Raw genomic sequence first — 17,601 nt, forward strand, 5'->3', positions numbered from 1 at the left:
GACCTACACAATGGCTTGCCCAAAGGTAATAATCATACCAGAGAGATTCTGGGCCCCGTTGAACAGGGCTCTATCTTTGGGTGTATCTCCAACTTCAATGATTTTGGCTCCAGCTAATAACCGCATAATCAAACCAGATGCTACAATTGGGGAAATACCCAATTCCATTAAAGTTCCTCTGTTGGAATCACTCTCATCCAGTAGAAAGGATCAGCAGAATCTGATGACATGATTCCAAACAGTGGTATCTGGCAACATACTAAGAAAATGAAGGGCGTTATAGCAGTCCGTAGTACCTTCTCCCTAAACTGGATTTTCCTTTCAGGTTTCTGAATTTCTGGTAGAACTGCACAGAAAGGTTTGATAACTTCTAAGAATTTGATCCCCATGGCGGCGGCCGGGGAGGCGCGGCGGGCTGGTGGCCTGGGCTTCCCCCCGCTGGGGTCCCGGACGCGCTCTCGGCCTCCGCGCAGGCCGGCGCGCCAAGATGTGACTTAAATATTTTGAGGTAGATTAGGACACGTTTCCTAAGGCTGTCATAGAAAACGTTCTAACGAAGGTCAAAACAAAGAATACACAACACCTCGAGAGTGTCAGACACAATGTAGATTCTCAATAAATAAATGTTGAATTAATTTGTGCTGTCCAGCTGGAAGGGTTTCGAAAGGCTTTCTGAAGTAGTTGTCACATACCATTAACAAAGGACAATGGTTGAAAAGCCTAGTATTTAAATATAAGAGAAGGAATTTGGATAAATCCAAAGAAGCTTTCAGGACAGCAGCTGGAGCAACTTAATGTGGATCAGCGGCCTGAGAAATGTATTCTTTTTAAAAAGTATTTTTAGTATGAACTTCAAATTATAAACTAAAGAATATACCTACACCTTCTTATTTATGCAATAGTGGGTAGTTGCAGTGATCAGGAGCTTAAAATAATAATAATTGCATCCATTTAATAATTTATGTTTTTCAAAATACTTCCAAATACATTTCTATATTTAACTTTCAGCAAGTATAATGATCAAGATGGTTATTTCCACACATGGAAACTGAGATCTGAATGGTAAAATCTAAGAATCTAAGTCTTTACACTGCCCTACCTCTTATGTTAAGGAATGTTCTGGACATTTTCACAATAACATTCTCAATAAATATATTTGGGATAATTAAAACTTCATAGAGCCGTTATAAAGAGATCATAATTCTCAGTCATACGAGCTGACTTAATAAAAGTATCTGAAAGAACAAGGACAATACTTACATTCTGAGTTCTTGTCTTATACCTGGTAAACACCTCAAAATGAAAATGACAGAGTTGGTGTAAACTGAAGGGCTTAAGCAAAGGTTGTGCATAAAAATAGAGGAGCTATCAAAACATGCATCAAGAAATGTAAGTGATGGAAAACTCATTTGGAGGCCTAGGTTCTGTCCCTAGAGTCTCACCTTCACTTACTGCTGATTCTCTGACTGGTGTTGTAACATCTGTAGGCATGTGGTGGGCTGATGGGGGAAATAACAATAATGCCAGCAAACCTCCTGGGAAGACACTTCTCATTCAATGAGATTTGTATGGTCTTTACATACCATCAAGGGTTTCTGTTTTATGTTCCATGCATGAGTGTATGAGGTGTTTTATTCAATTCTACCAATTTCAGAATACTACATCCAAGTATATGTCCATGTTATCAAACAACTCTTAAAACTCACAACTCCAAGGAGCTATTTTTGATTTAATATAATTCTCATGAGGACATCATCAAATATATAAGTAATTAGTATTTAATGTGTGAAGAATGACTACTAACTTAGATGTCTGAATTTCAAAATAGCCTAACACACAACTCTTTTACAATATTTTTTGTGCTATCTTCTTAGCACAGAATAGCATAGAAGAAAGCAGTAAATTTTAAATTTTTAATGAATGCTCTCAAATATATGCAAAACCTAAAATCTGTGTCTGTTTTTATATTTCATGACTTGCTTGGTGTTAATATACTAAGGTTATATATATCTTGCAATGTTTAAATACCTGCCTTGGATATGTATTGTAATCAAATTTAGTCTCCCTCATAAAAAGTGATGTAATATTCCCCTTCATTTATTCAACAAGGAATAAAACAAGAAGTGTGTGTAGTGTCTTTCAGGCTGGCCCTCCACTACCTCCCTTTGAATATTAAATGTACTCTATGAGTACCTACAGAAAAAAACGGTGAAGAGACATTGGTTCAGGCAACTGCTACTACTTTTGCTGAACTTTAGTCAATTTTAGCTTTCTGCCTTAGTCCCTTTTTCTAACACATATAATGTAAAACTGCTTCCAAATCTCCAACTGAAGAGCATTTCTTTCCAGGAAATTGGAAGGACATAATATTTTCATTTTATGAGTGTGCAGTATGGATAGAGAACTGCTGATTCTGACATCTATGTCTGAGATACTCCTGACTAGGAAACATTTTTGTATTGGTTTGTTTTTCACACCACTATTCCAATCATTGTTGAAGTTTTTCAAATCTTAAATCTAGCTAGAAATTCCAGGGGCTTTTAGAAAAAATTAAATCAGGATTTTTTTTTTTTTCCCTTTCCACCACCTGAATAAACACAGGACTGAAGGTTCAAAAAGTTACATTCACCTACATGTTTCTAATGAATGGCAGCCCATACTAAAGTCTTTGTTTTATATATTGGTGTGTTTGCATTATATAGGCCTATATATGATAGCATATATATATATATATATATATATATATATATATATATATATATTCTTATACATACAAGTTATTAGGAAGAAAATAGAAATCTTCCATATGAAACAAGCAGAAAAACTGTCTACTTTGATTTTGCTGAAGATCAGTTTCTGACTGAAAATAAAGGGGTTTGCAAGAAGTGAATAAAGGGGCAAAAACTAGTTTTCTAAAAGATGGGCCAATATATTCAACTGAAGCAATACCACCCACTATAGCCTACTGACCTTCTGAATTTAGAAAGTACATTTTATGTTCTCATGGCAGCAAGATCACAAATCACTTTTAACCCCGGGTCTTTTAAGGCTCAGTAAACAAGCTGGTGATAACAATATCATTGGTACTTAGAAAGAAAAATCCATTAAACTGGAGGCTTTGGGGTCAAGTCCCATTGGCTTACAATGAGATCACCTCACAGTGGTGCAACACTTTTTTGAAATTCTATTAATTTGACCAGAAAAAATTATATATTTGCCTTCATCCATTTTTTATTTTTGTCCGCAGTACAACAGGCATGGAATGTCTTCCACAAAGAACAAAAACAGATTCTAACAAGCTTAAGTGTAACAAGCCTAAATGAATTGCATCTGGGGTATACAATGTATACAATTTGATTGGACACATTAGTAGGAGGAAACAAGCACTACTTTCCTAAATTGAACTGCGAATTTTCTAGGTTGACTTTTTGAATATTTGCTGCATGTTTTAGATATGCTGTGCTCTAAGAAAAATAAGACCAAAATTCATTTTAGTGACATTAACCAAAAATTTGCATGCCAGGCTGATTTCTGAAAGGAATATGCAACTTTTTTATGGGAAGATTCCTCTCATTCAATGTCTTTGAATGAGAATTTCATGTGTCTTCCATATTTTGGTAAGGAACAAAAATGATATCCTTCAGGGTATTGAAATCAACACAAACAAAGGCAAAAAGAGTTCCAGGAACCTGAGTTTGTATAGAATAAAAATAATGATGACAATTCAGTTAATCCTTCCGATTCACGCTAGGAAATACATATTTTGATTTTTTCTTTCAGTGTTTGACACTGGAGTTTTTGTAATTAATATTTTGTGACATATATTCCTTAAAGTTGGACTGGAAATGTATGAAATTAATTCCTGCTTTTTAATGCATTTTCCCCCCCTGGTATGAAGTTTATTCCACTTAGCCATAAGCATCCAAATTTAATTAGTCCTTATCAATCCATATTTTCATACATGTAAGATGTCAGCATTGCTTCCTGAGAGTTCTAGGGCCTGCTATGATTATTACAAAGGGAAAAAAGACTTTTAATATAATTAACCAAGCAATGAATTTACAAATAAATACGTGTTGAAGTCTATAGAGTCAAAAAAGAGTCAAAAGAGCCACACATGGATGCCATTTGAAGCTCTAAAGTCCAGGAACCTTAATCAAATCAGGAAATTGGCCAAAGAGCCTTAATTCACATTTCAGAATCTGAGTTGAATATGATACTATTAGTCTTTTAAACTTTAGAAACTTGCTGAGATCTGAGAGAGTATAAAAAATTTCTGGTCTCTGGTAATGGCTGTCTAAGTTATGCAGACTGCCTCCCTATCACTGAAAATAACTTAAACCAAAATATGATGGGATTTTAAAAACTTCTCAGAAACAAGGGCAGTTTGAAAATATAGTAAGGAACCACTAGGATAAAGACAAAAGGAAAATGAGAACAAAGAAAAGTAAACAATATGAAAGCTATTTTTAACTGGATGGCATCTGCCTATACTAGGCAATTTTAATTTTCTTTTGTCAGATTTGTAGGCAGGAAGGATTAAAATCAAACCCAATGCCTGTAAAAGGTGATGTATAATAAAGGAAACTTAACACAATAACCTGGGAACCTCCAAGTCTAAACCCTCATTCTGTTAATTCCAGAATTAAAAGTGAACATGTACTCTTCATTCTGAAACTTGGATTTAGATGACATTGAACTAGTAATATGCTGAACCACATAGCAGAAACAACACAGATTCCTTTTGGAGAAAGAAACCTCAAGCTAAACAGATAAATATTTTTTCACATACCATTATCTGATAAAATTAAAGATGGCCAGGCACAATAGAAAACATGGCAGCCTGAGTGAAAATTAGCAAACACACAACAGAAAAGGCTCATAAAGTTTTAGGGTTTTTCATCATCACACACAACCTATAAAATAATATGCTTATGATATATAAATAAATAAAACATAAAGTTAATAATATCTGAAGGAAATTATAAAATAGAAATCTAGCAAAGCAACAAATGCCTTCTCTTGAAGTAATAAAGCTGTAATAATCAAAAACAAGAACTTACTGAATGAGTTTAACAGCAATAGAGATAGAAATATAGGTATATAAATAACATCTATATTTAGATATAGAGAATTAGTGACATGCCAGCATGGAAAAGCATAAAGAAGAAAAATACAGGCGAGTACAAAAGTCATAAAGTATACATTGAAAAGGTTTATATAAGCTAAGTTAGAGTCCCAGAAAGAAAAGAGAGAAAAAATAAGAAGAGGGCTTTATTTTAAGATATAATGGTTGAAGATATTGCATAATGATATATCCCTATGCACATGTTCATAATTCCAATGAATCACAAGCTAGATAAATAAACAGAATTCCATCCACAATGTTTTAGTTTGTCAAAGAGTTGCAAATGCAAAGTACCAGAAAATGGCTTGGCTTTCATAAGGGGTAGCTATTTGGGGTAAACGCTTACAGTTCTGAGGCCAGAAAATGTCCAAATCAAGGCACCATCAGAGGTGTTTTATCTCCAAAGTTAGCAAGTATTGATCCTAATGTCCAGCCACATGACAAAGCAAGATGGCCAAGGATTTCTGTCAAGAAATCTGCCTTTCCCTCAAGTACGAACCATGTCCTGGAGCTCAGCTGTGCCACATATAGCTAGACACATCATAATTAAACTACAGAAAACCAAACAAAAGCCACATTTAAAAACAGCTTAAGAAAAATTACAGATAACCTTTAAAAGAACAAAAATGTAAGTAAAAAGATATCTTCAATATGTTAAAATACCTAGAATTATATACCTAGTAAAATTATCTTTTAAGGATGACAGTAAGAACAGATATTTTCAGGCAAATAAAAGCTGAAAAAATTTGCCACCAGCAGACCCACATTGGAGTTCTTTATAATGTGCTCCAAGCAGGAAAAAAAAAAAAAAAAAAAACTAAAAAACTAAATATACCTGGAGAGGAGGATATGCAAGAAGGAATAAAGAGCAAATATATGGATAAAATTAATTGGCACTGGTGTATAAAATATTAAAAATGGTACTGCAAGGTTTTCAAATATAAAATTAAAATATATGAAAAATTGCAAATAAGTTGGGAGAAGAAAGGTGATATTAAAGTATTACAAGGTTATTGTATCACACAGGTGGGGAAATTGATCAACTTCATGTGTATATTTTATTATTTAACAAAATGAAAGTTTCAAAGTTGTCAAAAGAAGAAACATAGTGATTAAAAATCATTACCTCATATTTTTTAAATTTCCCACTAAATTCAGCTGTAAGTCCTGAGCATTATGTATAAAATGAACCCAAGAACACTTTGAAAGGTAAAGAGAAGGCAAACAAGCTATGGATCTTGGTGCTGAAGAACACCCAGTCTGTGAGTTCTCTAGATTTTTGTTTTGCCTCATTTATCCCAGAATGGGTGTTGGAGAAGCCAGCAACCTGGAAACACCAACAAATGTAGACCAAAAAAAGTCTTCATAAAAGCCTACTCCCTCTACCAAAGGACAGGAAATGGGGCAACTTAGCAAGCCAGAAAACTTTTTGACAACCACCCTACTCCAGTCAAATACCACAAGATAAACTGCTGCCCCATGCCCACCCATGTCAGTAAAGACCCAAAGATTTTTACCCTAGACCAGCTGTAATGAGATGCACCTTTTCCCCACTGGTGTGGTATCAGAGAGAGCCAAGTGGCAAGCTAGGACTTTCATCCCTGCCCAACAGTAAAGACCCTCCCTCCCAACTCACTGGAGCCTATGATGGGAACAGTATGAGGTGTTCTTCCCTGTTCCAGCCAGGGTGTATTAATGAAGACTGAGTGGGGAGCTGGTGCTGCTCTCCTTACCAGCCTTAATGAGTTTCCCTCTGCCACTGGGGCATCAATAGAGGCCAAGGTTGAGGGGGATCCTGAATTTCTACCTCTATATGACAACATGGTGGTGCCCATTCTCTCAGTCAATAAAGCATCAGAGCAGGTCTCCTAAAATTAGAACTGTTAAATAATGTCCAGATTCTTATAATTACCAAAATGTCCACATTTCAATTGAGAATCACTCACCATATTGAGAACCAGAAAAATTGAAATTTGTATGACAATAAATAGAATCCAACCGCAGGGATAACAGAGAGTTGGTTTTATCTAACAAGAATTTTAAAGCAGCCATCATAAAATTGTTTCAGTGAAAAATTATGAACACTCTTGAAATTAATGAAATCTTATTCTCAGCAAAAAAATAGAAGAAACAAAAAAGAAGAAAATGAGAATTTTAGAATTGCAAAATACCATGACAAAAATACAAAAATTTAATTTATGGTTTCCAAAGCAGAGTAGAGAACAGAGGAAAGAATCATTTAACATTAAGATGTAACAATACAAATTATCCAATCAGAATATCAGAGAGAGAATAGCATGAATAAAATGATGATCAAAACCCCAGGAACTTTTGGGAGTATAATAAAAGATTTAACAGTTATGTCATTGGAGTCCTGGAAGGAGAGGAAAGAGAGGGCAGAATTTAAAAAGTACTCAGAGAAATAGAGGTAGAAAATTACCCAAATCTGGGAAAACCTACAAATGTAAGAAGCTGAGGAAATCCCAAGGAAATCCAGGAAAAGAGATGTCATTGGGAAACCCACAATTAAAGACAAAGAAAATATCTTGAAAGCATGAATAAATAAAGACATATTATCTATATGTGAAAAACAGAGTGTCAACATTGGATTTATAATCAGAAACTATGGGGATCAGAAGGAAGTGCCATAGTATTTTTTATGTTGAAAAAAAAAAAAAGAACTGTCAACTCAGAAATCTTGTATTTTGTAAAACATCCGTCAGGAATGAAGGGACAATCAAGAAATTCTAAAATGAAGGAAAACTAAAAGGATTTATAACCATTAGATATACTCTATTATAAAACAGCGGTTCTTAAGCTTTTTTGTTCCACAGTCCCCATTGCCAGTCAGTTGAAAATCATGGACCCTTTACTAGGTCCACGCTAAACTATGTATTATTTAATAAATATATCACACCTGCACCAACACATCCCCACAAGAATAATGTTTTTTTGAATTTCAATTCAAGCTCACAGACCCCTTGTTAAGAACCCTTGCTCCAAAACAATGACTAAAGGGAGTTCTTTGAAAAAGGAGGGAAATGATAAAAGAAGGACTCTTGGAACATCAGGAAGGAAGACAGAGCAATGGAAAGAGTAAAATAATGAAAAATACAATAGACTTTCCTTCTTTCTCTGGATTTTTAAAAAATTAAGCTTGAAAGAAAAATTATAGCATTGCCTAATATGGTTCTTATTGTATGCAGAGAAAATATGTAAGGTAATTAATTATAAATGGAAGATAGTAAGGGAACTTAAAGGGAGGTAAGGTTTTTACACTTTGTCCAAGTAAGTAAAACATCAGTACCCATAGAGTGTGATGTTATATATATTAAATATATCCTATATACATAAAGTAATACCTAGAGCAAGCATTAAATATCTTACTCAAAGATATACTCAAAAACACTAGACCCATCAAAATGGAATTCTGTTTATAAAAGATTTGCAAAATTTTAAAATTATAGATATGAAGAACAAATTAATTATAGTTGCAGGGTGTTAGGGATGGTGGGTAGGACAAGGATGGGTGTGCCTATAAAGAGGTGGACTAGAGAGTGCTTTGTGATGATGGAATAGTTTGAGGTCTTGATTTCTGTAGTAGTTATGTAAATATATACATGTAACAAAATGGCATAGAATTATACATGCATATTGTATCAATGTCAATTTCCTGGTTTTGAAATTATAGTAGAGTTAAGTAAGATGCAGCCACTGGGGGAGCTGAGTAAAAGGTACACAGGACCTTTCTATTTTGTTTTTGCAATTTTGGGGGAAGCCATAATTATCATAAAATAAAAAGTTTTCTTAAAATTTGCCTCTAAACACTCATAGTCAATCCAAAAAAAAAAAAAAAAGATAGGAAGAGGAAAAGAAACACAGAAGAGTAGAAATATATAAAAAGCACAAAATAAGATGGTGAATTAAACCCCAATATTTTAGAAATTATAGTAAGTATAAATGGACTACATGATTCAATTAAAAAAAACAAATATAGACAGGCAAGAAATATTAAAAATCTAAACCTATCGTGATTATGAGAGCCACAAGTATTTAAAACGTAAGTGCACAGAAAGCTTGAAGTAAGAGAATGATAAAACATACCATGCAAACACTAATCAAAATAAACTGTTATGTCCATACTAATAACAGTTAAAATAGACTTCAAGGAAAAGGCAATACAAGAGGTAAAGAGGGGAAATTCATAATAATGAAAGATTAGATTCATTAGTAACAAAATTATTTGCAGTTGAATGTAAGTATAAATTCTCACAAGATTTCCTTTTCCCTATGATTCAATGAAATATGAATACCATGGACATACTCTCACCTGGACCTTCTCCCAATTCAAGTGTTTATTTCCCTCAAACCTAATTGTGACTTTTAAGGAGAAGTGGTTAGCTTTCAATAAATGAGCCTGTGATAAATCTATCTAGCTGACTTGCTCTTCAAAATAAAAGTTCTCTAAGTACATTCCACAAATAAAAAAATCATGTAGTCATCAGGTATGTTAATATACTGAAAGAAAATTTGTGACTTAAAAGATGAAAAAAGGATTAATAGTACTTACTTAAGTTGTGCCACATTATAGAGAATGGTATTATAAGAGTGGCATGCAGACTAGAGCAAGACCAGGAGCACAGGCGTGCTAATTAAATAAAAAGAAATATACTTCTTAGCATTTAGTCTATGGTAGGCAAATTTTGTGCCATAATGTTCGTAGTAGAGGCATACATGTAAAAATGGTTTCATTAGTGTATTACTAAGGATGCCTATTTTTTATTCATTGGCAATGAACTTAAGATAGGGAAATGAACTTAAGATGGGGAAATACCCTACTTTGTTTCTTGCATGGAGATACCTCTTGATTCAATGTTCACTTCTTTTTTCTTTCTTTTCTTTTCTTTTTTTTTTTTTTTTGATACTAGAGAAGTAAAAGCTTTTAAAAACTTAGTGGTCAACTTTAGGTTTCAATGTCCTTTCCTGTGGAAAACTGAAGCCATCAGCTTATATACAAAAGAAAATAAATCTTGAGCAAATCAAAGAACTTCTTAAACTAACACTTCATGTGGAGCATGATCTTCCTATTTTGCCATTAAAAATTTTATTCCTATGGTACAAAACAAAGCAAAACAAAACAAAAGATGAAGAGCATGTTTTGAATATATTGCACTAGATTTTTATCAATATAAATCATAATTCAGACTTTCTATCACCTACAGCTTTATCAATCTGAAATCTTCAAGTTAGAGCTGCAAGAAGTACCCACTTTTGTCTAGGCTGTGAGACTCTCTCTCAGGTGCTCTGCCAGCTGTTTTGTATCGTCCAGTTTCCTTTACAAATCCCATACAAATGATCCAAACACCAAAGTGAATTATCCCACGCAATTAAGAACAATTTACAATCTAAGATACATCAACATTTATTTATTATCAGTAGTCCACTGTTATGCCTCTAGCTTAACTTCTTTCCTTAGTTGTTTAAGGTAAGCACAGAAGGCAGAGAGAAAAATGAGAAGATATTAATCTTTGAGTTAAGGGAAGGAAGCAATATATTTCTATGCTCTTGAAAATATGAAACAATGAAACCTTTTCAGACTACTGTGACCCACCATGAAATCTCTCTCTTAATATGCTCAGAGCATCTACAGTCTGTACCAATTCCATTCCACCTCCTTTGATTGCCAAAAACAAAAACAAAAACAGAAAGCACAGGAAAGCAGATGTGTGCCGTACTGTCTAAATGCATAGTGAACAATTAATATGTGTTTATTCATTTAAACTTTGTTATGAAACCACATTAGGAATATTTATAATTAATGAAACATATTTAAAATTACTCTCTAAGTATTTAATCAGATACATGTCTTTTAGTCCTTTTTTCAAACATCTTTCCAACTTCGCTTAGACAAAATTTCTCTATTACCATTAATTAGATGAATTTCAATGAAATAAATTCAGTTACTTGGATTTCAACTCTATTGTCCCTTTCTTTTTAAGTGTCAAAAAATGATTTCCTATTAAAATGACATCCTTTAGGAGAGTTTGGATAAGAACAGTGTGGATTTTTCTAGTAATATACCAAATGAAGAAGATATGACAAAAACGAAGAGAATGGTAACTGTTATAGTAACAATCATCTTCTAGAAATGTATATACCTATTACTAAACAGGACTGTACCTTAAACTTCTAATCATGACCCTTCTGTGAGCATAACCAACTAGAACGTTATTTAAAACAGTAAACAGAATTGACTTACAAATATTACAAAACAATTTCAAACTCCTGTATAAATTGGCTATGGCTACAAAATTGCTGTGCCTCAAACCACTCCAAAACTCAATAGTTTAACATAACTTTTTATACTCATAGATCTTTGGCTCTATTAGATTATTCTGCTGGTATATTCTAGGCTCAGCCATGCATCAGTAGCTGACTGAAGTCCAGTCTGGGCTCAGCTGGAAATTGTTTTCACCAATGCATCTCTCTCTCCTCCTGGGACTACCGGGTAACTTGCACATGTCTCTTCCATGGTAATGGCAGGAGGATAAGAGAGCCAAGCTCAATTAGGCAAGCACTTTTTTCAAGCCTCTGTGTCACATCTACTATCATCTGTGAGAGACCCTGAAGGATTTCAAACTTTGGAATTTTCCACTATGACTTTCACATGTCCTTGCTCTCCACAGTACTGCCCTCCATTCCTCTCCATTTCTCTTGATAAAATCCAGACTGCCTAAAGGACATCTGCTCATCCCCCAGAACAATCCGTCTATTCCTGATAAAGTTCAGACTGCCAAAGCAATGGCTGCTAATCCATTAGAACAGTCTCTTTGTTCCCATTAGCTGTATCTGGCCTACTCACTCCTGCTAAGGCCAGCTGAAATTCGATAGATCCCCTCATGAACAAGCCTTATAAAACTTCTGCTCTCCTTTCCCAAGTTAGAAAGCTCTGAAGGACTTCCCATGGCTGACATTTAAAGTAAATTCTTGAATTTCTTCAATACATCATATTGGAAGAGGAAGTCCTGTGGCCAGACTCAAAATCTAGAGGCACTGTCAGAAATACACAGAAATTGATAGGAGGAACTTTGAAATCCATGGCAAAGGGTGGGTGTGGTACTTTAAAGCTGTATGTACCCCTAGAAAAAACATGTTCTTATTTCTAATCTATTTTTGTGGGTGTGAATCCATTGTAAGTTGCACCTTTTGGTGAGGCTACTTCAGTTAAGGTGTGACAAACCTCACTAAAGGTGCGTCTTAATCCTATTACTGGAGCCCTTTGTAAACAGAATGAATATAGAGAGAAGGACAAATCCACAGAAAAAGCTGAAAGCGACAAAATCTAGAAGAGAATGGAAAGACCAGCAGACTCGTCCACATGCCTTGCCATGTGGCAGAGAAGACAAGGACTGCAAGGCAGGTGGTCTTCGGGAAGAAAGTTTTGCCTTGATGATGCCTTGATTTGGACATTTTTCCAGCTTCAAAACTGTTAGCTAATAAACTCCCATTGCTCAAGCCAAGCCATTTCATGGCATTTGCTTTAAGCAGCCTAGGAAACTAAAACAGCAGGGATAAAAGGAAGGTTGAAGTTCAAGGTTATAGTTGGTTGCTCTATCTAAACTATTAGGTTTTGTTTGGGGACAAGAATTTAAAGACTTAGTAATGATTAGAGATATGTCCACAACTTTGCTTCTCCTCATTATATGTTTCCTTGTATTTCCTAAACAAAAACCATCTGTCTTAAGAGCAAGAGAGTGAGAGAGCGAGAACAAGAATGAGGGAGAGAGAGAGATGTACTGCCAGTTTCTTTTAAATTATCTTGTAATTATTTTCTTCTTTATGTCACACATCAGCATTCAAACAAGATGCACTACATAAATGAAAAACATTACTGCTTTAACCAATTTAAGGTTTAGCAGATTATACTAATAAAAACATAAACAAATGAAACTAAGGTTATTAGGAAAAAAATAAGTTGAGAGACATAAAAGCTGGCAAAATTATAAAGATTAATAAAAAACAAGAAGCATCTGTCATTTAAAACAGACATTTTTCTTAGAATTGACAGATTAGTCACCATAAGAAATTACATTATCTGGGGCCAATATAGAAGGAAAGAGTAACATGGGCTGGAAAGGTTTGAGAATGGCAGTGTGACTTAAAAGGGGCCCCAAAAGTCAAATTCAGGAGATGCAAGCATTATGTTTACCTTCGGACCTCAGGATTTCTTTCTTTTGAGACTGGATCATTCCAGCCTTTTGCTCTCTTCTTTTAAGCTCACCTCAGGTCCTAAAGATATATTCCCAAGGACTCTTTCGCTCTTCGAAAAAAAAGAAATCTGTGCAGATATTTTGTCTGATTTCTTTTGGGTTTATTTTCTTTAACTTTGAAGTAATTTAAATGATTCTTCTTCTCTTCTTAAATGTTTAATGTGCAAACAGGAGCATGATCTTTAGAAAGCAAACTTAAGAAGGGACTGAAAAATTCTCTCTGTGTTTACCTGTGTTTCTATTTGTATCTCATTTGAGCATCTACATCTTGGTAAACTCGAGTATATTAAGTTTTCCACACAAAGTATAATTAGGATGAATTCTCTTTATAACAAAATAGTAGACTAAAAATTTCCTGAAAAATTTCCCATTACAAAACACTGAGAAATACTGGGATAAAATAACAAATGTTCTCTTAAATATATATAGATGAACTCCCAACGAATTCGGGGAAACCTTTGGGGGCCTTTAACTGAGAGGTAAAGTGATGGTGTAGCATCCAAGACCAGAAAGGAACTTAAGAGGGACCATAGTTTAATCATGGTCTAGGGTATCTGGACAAAAAAAATAAAGAGAATACACTTTCAGCCTGAGGCTCATAGGATTTCTCCAATTCTGAAAACACAATCCAAAATGAAAGTATACATAATGCAACTGGTCATCGGAAATAAGAGCCTTCAAGAAAAATGTGTCAGAATTTCAGATGGTTGAGTTATTAAACATTAAACCTTAAATAAGTAGGTTTCAAATGATTTTATAAAGCAGGATAAATTTTTTAAAAACCCATATGAAAGTGTTTCAAAAGCATTAAAAAAAAAAGCAGAAAAGAACCTAGAAAGGCAAAAGGAATACAGGCTAAAAGACGGTAAGAAATGCCTAAAATAAAATGAGGTCTCCAGAAGAAACAGAATGGAGGAGAAGCAACATTCCAAAGGAATGTCTGAGAACTGCCCAAAATTAGTGAAAGATATGCATTGCCAAATTCAGAGAGACCAACAAATCTCAAAAAATATAAATAATAAGAAATGGACTGTTAGACAATTGAAAGTGAAACAGCAGAGCACAGACTCAAAAAGAAGATATTACATGCAACCAGAGCGAAAAGACAGATTAACTAGAAAACACTGATCTTTTATTTTACATCAGATTATTAAAGAGCAACAACAAAATCAGTGGAAAAGTGCTGTCAATTTCCTTAAAGTAAATATTTATCAATTTATAATTTTTGAAACAACTAGTCTATATTTCAATTAAAAAAAGATAAAGATGTGTTCAAATATTTATTAAAAAATAAGTTTTTCACCAAGAAGAAATTATAACTACTATAGAAGTATGTCAAGAAGAAGAAAAATTATACTCTAAAATAGAACTGTGACAAGTAAATGGATGGTCAAGAATGAATCTAAATTAATATTGATATATAAAATAATGGTGATGAAACTTAATAATTTGGGAAGTAAAAATTGTGAAACCAAAATCTTGACAACATTATCATCTAACATGAAAGAGGATTTGTTTAGAATCAATACAATCTTAGATCCTTATATTATTAGAAAGGAACATAGAAATATTTTTAAAATATAGCTTTTGCTACCTCTGCCTATTAACACAATAGCAAGCAAGAAATTGTCATTGAAAAATAGCCACAAAGAGGAAGAGATTTTTTAAAAATTAATAATAAATGCTGTAAATAAATCCAAATTAATTAATTTAAAAAAAGTAGGTGTCAATGTACTATATAAACCTGTTAAAAAATTTTTCAGGTAAAATTAAAAATAATTTAAACCTTAGCTATTAACAAGGCAAACCCCAAAACATAAGGACACAGAAAGGATACGACTAAAGGGATGAGCATGAACACACTAGGGAAATTCTAGGCAAAACAGAGATAACTATATTGATATTTGTTTTTTAAAAATAATATTTTAATATTATTAAAATAATATCAATATTTTTAATAATTTAAACAAACTTTAGAGAAAAAGTTTTATTAATGATAACTGGAATAAAGACATAATGAAGTAAGTGAAACTTAACAGGAAGAAATATTTCTAAACTTCTCCAAGTCTAATAACACAGCCTCAAAATATATGAAGCAAAAATCTGACATTTTAAAGAAAAATCAACAAAATACAAGATTTAGCTAATGACATATAATGAGGCCACCTTTGTTAAGAAGGTTGTCTATTTCAACTTGACACCTTTTGCTTTGTGTACATTGAGGCAATGAAATTACTTCCTAAAAGTTTGGAATTGTACCTTCTTGAGGTCTTGCAGCTATTATCATTACAGTGATCCCTTCTCAGACTTACAATTTTTAATTTGTTTTAAAATCTATTTTTGTCTAGTATTTACATATGTGTCTTACCTTTCTGTTGTTTAGTATTTCCTTAGAACTTTTTATCTGTCCTTTTATTTTAAATCTTACTGTGTCCTTATATTTTATGTGTGTCTATTGTACACAGTACAAAGCTAATTTTTCTTTTAAGAATACACTCCTACAACCACTGCCATTTTTTATATAAAAAATATTTTTATGTCAATGCTACAAATTACTCATTTAACATAAGATTATAACTACAATATCAATAAATCTGCTTTAGTCAACAGTTATTACACTACCCCCTTATTTGTGCTCATTCCTCAGTCTTGAGGTATTTGGAATGACAATCACTGCCTTTTATTAATAATTGGCAACTTTTTATTTATTGCATATAATGACAACTTTAGACTTGCTTTACCATATTCTTTATTCTTTCTTCCTGTTCTCTCTGTGCTTCCTTTATTTCCCCTTTCTTCCCTCCCTCTCTCTCTTCCTATTTCTTCTTTCTTTTCCTTCCTTCCTTCCTTCCTCCCTCCCTCCCTCCCTCCCTCCCTCCCTCCCTCCCTCCCTCCCTCCCTCCCTCCCTCCCTCCCTCCCTCCCTTCCTTCCTTCCTTCCTTCCTTCCTTCCTTCCTTCCTTCCTTCCTTCCTTCCTTCCTTCCTTCCTTCCTTCCTTCCTTCAGATGGGGAAAAGGGATATAAGGTGTTCTCTCTCTTTTGCATTCTTTCTTTTATTTTCTCATATCTTTTGTGATATTACTGTTCTATTTTTATTCTCTCAGTTCATACTCCAGAAATTTTATCATGCTTACTGATAAATTATGAAGTCAGTCTATATCCTAACACTTTCCAGAACAATACAAATAATTTATAGCATTTTAATTCCATTAACCTTTCTTACTTTCTCTCTCTCTCTCTCTCGGTTATTCTCTACCTATTACTTAAATGTTCTGTTGGACTTTTCCTCCCTTTATTTCCCAATAAATGTCTGGTAAACCATTTCCTACTGAAGAAAGAAGCATGAACAGCTCTATGGGTATGAGCAGGCCTCGCCACTACCTCCACTACCTCCCTGTGGTGTGAAAAGGCGGCACTTAAAGCCTCACACATTTCTGGAGGTCTTTTCTCTGAGGTCTTTGAGTTTCAAATAAAAATCTTCCAAACATCCAGTTGCCAGCTTTCTGAGAAATGGACAGGGGAAGAAATCTGGGGACCACATGTTCCATATGCAAACTGCCCCTCACTATCCCCCTGTCTCAGTCCTGCCCTCATCCCACCCTGCTTTGTGCCCTGGGAAAAGCTTTGGTTTCCCGCAGGGATTGGGGAGGGGTAGGCTGTGTGAAGAGCATTTATATTTTGCTGTCCCAAGCCTCATCCTGGTTTTCAGTGATCCCTGAGACTCCCTAGGGTTCAAATGGATAGATAGGCTTTTCTCTTCATTATCATTTCTAGGATTATTGAGACCTTAGCCTGCTCCTCTAGTGGTATTACCACTCTACTCTCTGTTTTCTCTTTTCAAAATTGGTTGATAGCTCTTATCCTCTGTTGTCTCATTCATCCTTCTCTTAGCTCATCTTGTACATAACATATCTCATTGTTTATAGCTCTTTAATTTCTTCATTTTAATTGCTCATGTGAGAGTGAAGCTAAATATATATAACCAGCCCACTATGATGACCTGTAAATTCAACTCTTAAACTTCTGCTTATTTAGCTGCAATGTCTTCCAGCTTGCAGCATGAAAGGAGATGATCTAGGGAAGAAGGATTCCCTTGCACCTGGTATTCTTACCTGCGTGAGAAGATAAGGAGGCAAGGTGAATATGAGTAGCATGCACCTATGTGTTGTTCGTGGTATAATAGCTGGAATCTGTGTAAGGGCC

General features: G+C 34.2%; 1 pseudogene; it reads left to right on the top strand.

The window, feature by feature from the left end:
- The first annotated feature begins 387 nt into the window (after window positions 1–387).
- The window catches only part of LOC101436029 (large ribosomal subunit protein uL30-like), a 45,957-nt pseudogene continuing 28,743 nt past the window's right edge, over window positions 388–17,601 (top strand).

Source organism: Dasypus novemcinctus, chromosome 2 (assembly GCF_030445035.2).
Source record: "Dasypus novemcinctus isolate mDasNov1 chromosome 2, mDasNov1.1.hap2, whole genome shotgun sequence".
NCBI classification, from domain to species: domain Eukaryota; kingdom Metazoa; phylum Chordata; class Mammalia; order Cingulata; family Dasypodidae; genus Dasypus; species Dasypus novemcinctus.